Source organism: Pongo pygmaeus, chromosome 1 (assembly GCF_028885625.2).
Source record: "Pongo pygmaeus isolate AG05252 chromosome 1, NHGRI_mPonPyg2-v2.0_pri, whole genome shotgun sequence".
Taxonomy (NCBI): Eukaryota; Metazoa; Chordata; class Mammalia; order Primates; family Hominidae; genus Pongo; species Pongo pygmaeus.
The window spans coordinates 96,853,538-96,859,537 of NC_072373.2; positions in this window are offsets into that span (position 1 = coordinate 96,853,538).

The window sequence follows — 6,000 nt, forward strand, 5'->3', positions numbered from 1 at the left end:
CAAGAAACTGAGAAGAACCTTAAAAAAAAAAATCTGTGGGTGTGGTTGTGTGTCAATCTCCCCAGCCTCCTGCCTCAAATTTGGGAATAAAAATGAGACTTTCCCCCCACCTTTTTTTTTGATTCTCCCATTTGAGGTCAGGGCCTGGGCTTGGGAATGAGGGAGCCCACAGGGTCAGGCTGCCCCGGGCCCTGGACGCTGGCATCTACCTTTTCCTCCACGTGGCAGGAGACCGGGCCAGCCTTGGGCTGCCACTACCGGTCCTTTGGCTCCCCCTGCCGACCATCCAGTCTCCAATAGGTGTGGTCTTGCCTGCGGAGAGGCCTGAGGGGTCTAGCAGAGTGCTGGGATTGCCAAGGGAGAAACTGATGGCCAGATGTTTGAACAACAGCTGGCTGGAGCAGAAGCCAGACCCCTCTGCTCTTCTTTAGGGTCAAATCTCAAGTCACATTGCCCCAGTGATGGGCAGCCCTGCCCTGTAAGGAAAAGACTGAGCTAGACTTCTCAGTCCCAATTTGTCTTCCACATTGCTGTTGCATTTGGCTCTTTGGGCTGAGTGCGGTGGTTCACACGTGTAATCCCAGCACTTTGGGAGGCCGAAGAGGGTGGATCACTTGAGGTCAGGAGTTCGAGACCAGCCTGGCCAACATGGCAAAACCCTGTCTCTTCTAAAAATACAAAAATTAGCCGGGTGTAGTGATGCATGCCTGTAATCCCAGCTACTCTGGAGGCTGAGGCAGGAGAATTGCTTGAACCTGGGAGGTGGAGGTTGCAGTGAGCCAAGATTGCACCATTGCACTCCAGCCTGGGCGACAGAGTGAGACTCACTCTCAAATAGCACCAATCAACCAAACAACAAAAACAACAAAAAGAAAACATTTGCCTTTTTTGCTAATAAAACTGGTCTGTAGCTTAAAATCCTATATTGACTTCCTATAATGCCCATAGAACAAGTTCTAACTCCTCAGGCTTGCACCCAAGGCCCTTCTCAATTTTGCCTCAGTCTTTTCTTCTGTTTATTTTTTCATCAATTTACCCCCTTCCCTAGGCCTGGATCTGTGCCTTGGGCAGAGATATTTTTAGAGAAAAAAGAAACCTTTGCTCCAGTTATGTGTAGAGAAGTTTGGGGTTATAACAACATGTGAGCGCAAGGTGTTATTTGGCCTGATGGCTCAGGCAGAGGAATAACAGATTATGACGTTTGAAAGACTAAAGTGGAAACAAACAAAATGCACCATAGCATAACAAAGCCAGTATTAATATTTTACAAAGAGGATGTTGAAGTTGTATTAATAGGGGGATGTGCTTCCTTTGTGTAGAAATACTGATTATTGTGGTGAGTGGTGTTTGCCAAGCACCAAAGTGGGGATAAAACATCCACTAGCCCCATTTCTATGGTGCCAAGTGCACCGATGCACTGGCCTCCCTGCAGTTTGCTAAGGACACCCCCTGCTGGCAGAAAGAGGGAGCATGGCACACATGCCAGGCACTTGCCTGGTCTCCTGATCTTGCCATGCCCTTTTGCACCTCCATGATCTGTTCATGCAATTTCTTCTGTCTCTTTGCATCCTCCTCCACCCCCAGCCTTCCATACCTAGCTCAAATGGGACCTCCTTGGTGACATCTCAGGTCCCTGTGCTTCTCTCCTATTGTACCCAATATAGTCCTCTACAGTTGCCCTTAGCACACCCTAGTGAAAGGATCAGTGTACAAGCCTGTCCCCCTCCACTTTGCCTTTCTTCTACTCCCCCCACTCCTGTTATCCAGACCAAAGGCTATTCAGAGTGAGGGACCACGTCATCCTCGTCTTCATTTAGCACAGGACCTGCCACATGGTGGGTACTCAGTAAATCTTTGCGGGATGGATGAACATACTTTCACATTGTGGAGGGTTGTGGAATAAGGGCAGGGGAGAGAGTTCCTGTGCAAGGTGTTTTTACGTTGTATTCTGACCCACACAAATCTTGGAAGATGAGTTCAGCTCTGAGGCAAGGAGGTGGATTGAATACTTGAGATCAGGCCCAACACACAGGTCTCAGACTGCAGGTGCTGGGCAGAGGACGTCCACCAGTCATGATCTCAGGAAGGCAGTGAGGGCTCAGTCCTGCTGAGGAAGCCAGGGTGCTGGTTCACTGCTGTGTCCCTCACACCTAGCTCCATGCCTAGAGGACAGCAGGTACTTACTAATCACTACCAGCTTGTTGAGTGCTCAGGACATGGTGATGTGCAATTGGAAACAAAACTCAATTCTCTTCAAGTGCATGCCAATAAACTCACATTCTAATTTTTTTTTATTCCTGGATGCAATCTTGACAGGTCCCACAGCCTTTCTAGTCAATCTTAGGCCTCAATTTTCTTTTCTTTTCTTTTCTTTTCTTTTTTTTTTTTTTTGAGACAGAGTTTTACTCTGTCGCCCAGGCTGGAGTGCACTGGCACGATCTCGGCTCACTGCAACCTCTGCCTCCCGAGTTCAAGTGATTCTCGTGCCTTAGCCTCCCGAGTAGCTGGGACTACAGGCGCGTGCCACCATGCCTGGCTCATTTTTTCTTTTTTGTATTTTTAGTAGAGACGGGGTTTTACTGTGTTAGCCAGGATGGTCTTGATCTTCTGACTTCGTGATTCAACCCCCTCTGCCTCCCAAAGTGCTGGGATTACAGGCGTGAGCCACCGCGCCAGGCCAGGCCTCAATTTTCAGGCTGTGAAAAGTCCAGCCTGAAGTTCAATCTCTTGTTCTCAAAGGCCCTCTCTTGCCTGGACTGGCTCTTGCCCTGCAGCAGGGAAGGACATGTGGGTAGCTTCTTCACTGTCTCCCCTCTGTCCTTTCAGCTCTCCTTCCCCACACTGTGTGTCCTCTGGCTCTTCTAAGCGTAGGAAGCAGAAGGAGAGGCAGCAGTCACAAAGGTCTTCTCACTGGCGTGTTTGCAATCTGGCCTTGGTGGCCTCCTTGGGTGTTGGATGCTTGAATGCTGACCCCTGGGGTGGGCTCCCCAACTCATGATCTCCTGATGTAGGTGCTGCCTTCTTCAGGTGGCCTCCTGGCCCCTGCCCCTGGCTTCCAGGAGAAGTCTCCACACAGACTCCTTGCGGGGTGGCCCTGTTCTGTAGGCAGGCTCCCTTTGTGGGGATCCTTGTCTGGCCACAGGACCCCAGCATTGCTCCAACATCAATCGGCTTCAGCCTCATGCCTCTTACAGACGCCGCTCCTCATCTGCTTTGGGGCAGGCAGCCTCTTGCCTTTGGACTTGTATAGGTGTGAATCAGGAAGCATTTCCTGTATCCCCCAATTCTACAGGACACAACTCACGCTCTCTGAGGGGTTCTGTCACAGCTCCTCTCACTTGGTTGAAGGGGGAAGGAGGAAACTTCCCCTCCTCCATAGAGGTGGGAGTGGGCAGTGCGTGGCACCCTCACCCCGCCCTCTCTGAGCAGTCCCCAGCCTTTCCTTTCCTTGAGGTGAGGGGTAGATAAAGTCACTGAATTGTGTTTTTGGTTCACCTCCCACCTAGAAATTTCTCTATAGATGGTCAAAAGCCTCTCTTAAGAATATATAGAAACTTAACGCCCTTTGTCCTCAGCTTTGAGACCACTATGAAAAAGGAGCCAGTGACAAAGTTCTATTTTAGCATTGCATTACATAAGGGCTTGTAGAATGAATTGTGAACAACTGGACTTAGAATAACGGGTCCTGGGGGTGAGGTCTGCTTCCAGGAGGGCTTCTGGGTGGGAAATGGGGCTGTGGGAGTGGAAGGGAGGGATGGCAGGGGGCAGCAGGGGAGCCGGCTCCAGACCCCCGGGCAGACTTGTGCTTGAATCTTGGCTTTCTTTTTTCTTGGTTGTGTGTTCTTGGGAAAGTTACTTGTTCTCTCACATTTGCCTCATCTCTAAAATAGGGACTATTATAGCTAGGATTAAAGAGATAATGTCTGCAGGACACGCTTCACTCTGGTAATATCATTTTTGGTATTCCTGTTCCTTGGGTGTGTGTGTGTGGGGGTCTGTGTCAGCAGGAGGGGAGTAGGTGGGGCGAAGCCTTCTTGGCTCTGCTGGAAGCACCAGGAGGAGGATGGGTGGGAGGAGGCAGACATGGGGGGAGGAATTCAGTGCAGAGGTGAAGTCAGTTTCTGGCCCCTGGGTGGAGTGGCTGTTAGGGGAGAAAGCCGTGCCCACTGTGTCACCCTGTCCTGCACCAACAACCTTCTCATTCCATGTCTGTGTGAGAGGCCCAACTCAGCCTTGGGCCTGGCCTCTGCAGAGTGGCCCTCGTGGGCAGGGTCCTGTGCTGTCTGAGCCCTCTGGGTTTCTTTCTTCCCCCTTCCCCTCTTCAGGGCCAGCTCCTGTTCTCTGGCTGACACGCCACAGGGATCTGGGCCTTGACCCAGGCAGCTGACTCATGTGCTGTTTGGATTCTCTGGCAAAAAATGTTGCAGCCTCCCCCACCCTGGCCTTGGAAATGGAAACTCTTGTTCAAGGAGCTGGTGAAGATAGTCAGCTGCATACAGCTGGTGGGTCAACTGAGACCAGGTGGCGGGTGTGAAAGGGCTCAGCAAGTTCAGAGCATCCTGCAAAGGGCTGTGGAAACTAGCTGGTCTTTGGTGTCATTCCTGCATTCATTTTCACCCACACAGGTCTGACCACTGTCTCTTCCCATTTCTGATAACCTCATTCCTAGCGGAACTTTCTCTCCCCATTTTTAGTGGTTCTGATGGTGCTCCCAATCATACTGCCTCACTCTTACCTGTCACAACACAGGCCTGGCTGATCCGCCAGCCCTGTCCCCTGATGCCTGGCACCCTGACCGTGCCTACCCTGCTCAGCCCCTTGTAGTCCTGTGACAGAGGAAGCAGATGAGAGGTGGTGCCTCACTGCCCATGTGGACCTGGGTGCCATGTGGCTGTGCATACAGGGGTGATGTAGCAAGAAGGGTTTTGTAGCTGAGAAGAAATTGAATTTGGAACCCACAGGTTGGATCCAGGTAATGTAGTTTCCTAAAGACAGTTTAGAGACCATGTGATATGGTTTGACTGTGCACCCACGCAAATCTCAACTTGAATTGTATCTCCCAGAATTCCCGTGTGTTGTGGGAGGGACCCAGGGGGAGGTAATTGAATCATGGGGGCCAGTCTTTCCTGTGCTATTCTCATGATAGTGAATAAGTCTCACTAGATCTGATAGGTTTATTAGGGGTTTCCGCTTTTGTTTCTTCCTCATTTTTCTCTTGCTGCTGCCATGTAAGAAGTGCCTTAGGCCTCCTACCATGATTCTGAGGCCTCCCCAGCCGTGTGGAACTGTAAGTCCAATTAAACCTCTTTTTCTTCTCAGTCTTGGGTATGTCTTTGTCAGCAGCATGAAAACGGACTAATACACCATGTCAGGTAGCTGCGCTGGAGTTTCAATAAGACAAAGTTGAGAACGTGAGGGGAAACTGGGGGGCCTGTTCAGCGAACATCCCTCAGGCTGACATCCTCTGGAATGTTCTGAGGAAATGGCATTCTCTGGGTCTTTTGCAACAAGTACCAACTTTACACAAATGACACATCAGAGGGCTCTTTTTTCCAAGCCTCAAATCTAGCTCTTGTGATGATATCACTCTGGCCACAATGATTATTGAAGAGGTGGGCACTACACTAAATTGGGCCAATCAGGGCCCCTTCCTGGGGTAAGGATGTGAGGGAAAGAATGTCCTCTCTCCTTTGGATTGCTATCAGTGAATGATCAAAGTTGTCTGTCTCACACAGAAGCCCTCCTAGCATGCAAGAGAGTGCAAGATCTCCCAAGAAAGAGATGGAGCATCAATGGCATCCAGAAGCCAGGGGATATTATATGAGTCTTGGCATTTACCCCTGTATGATCCAGTGCTGTGAACTCTTTTCTCTTATTTTATTTTTCTTTTTTAGGGACAGGGTCTTGCTGTATTGCCTAGGCTGAAGTACGTGCCTATCCATAGGTGAGATCATAGCACACTACAGTCTTGAACTCTTGTGCTCAGGTGATCCTCCCAGC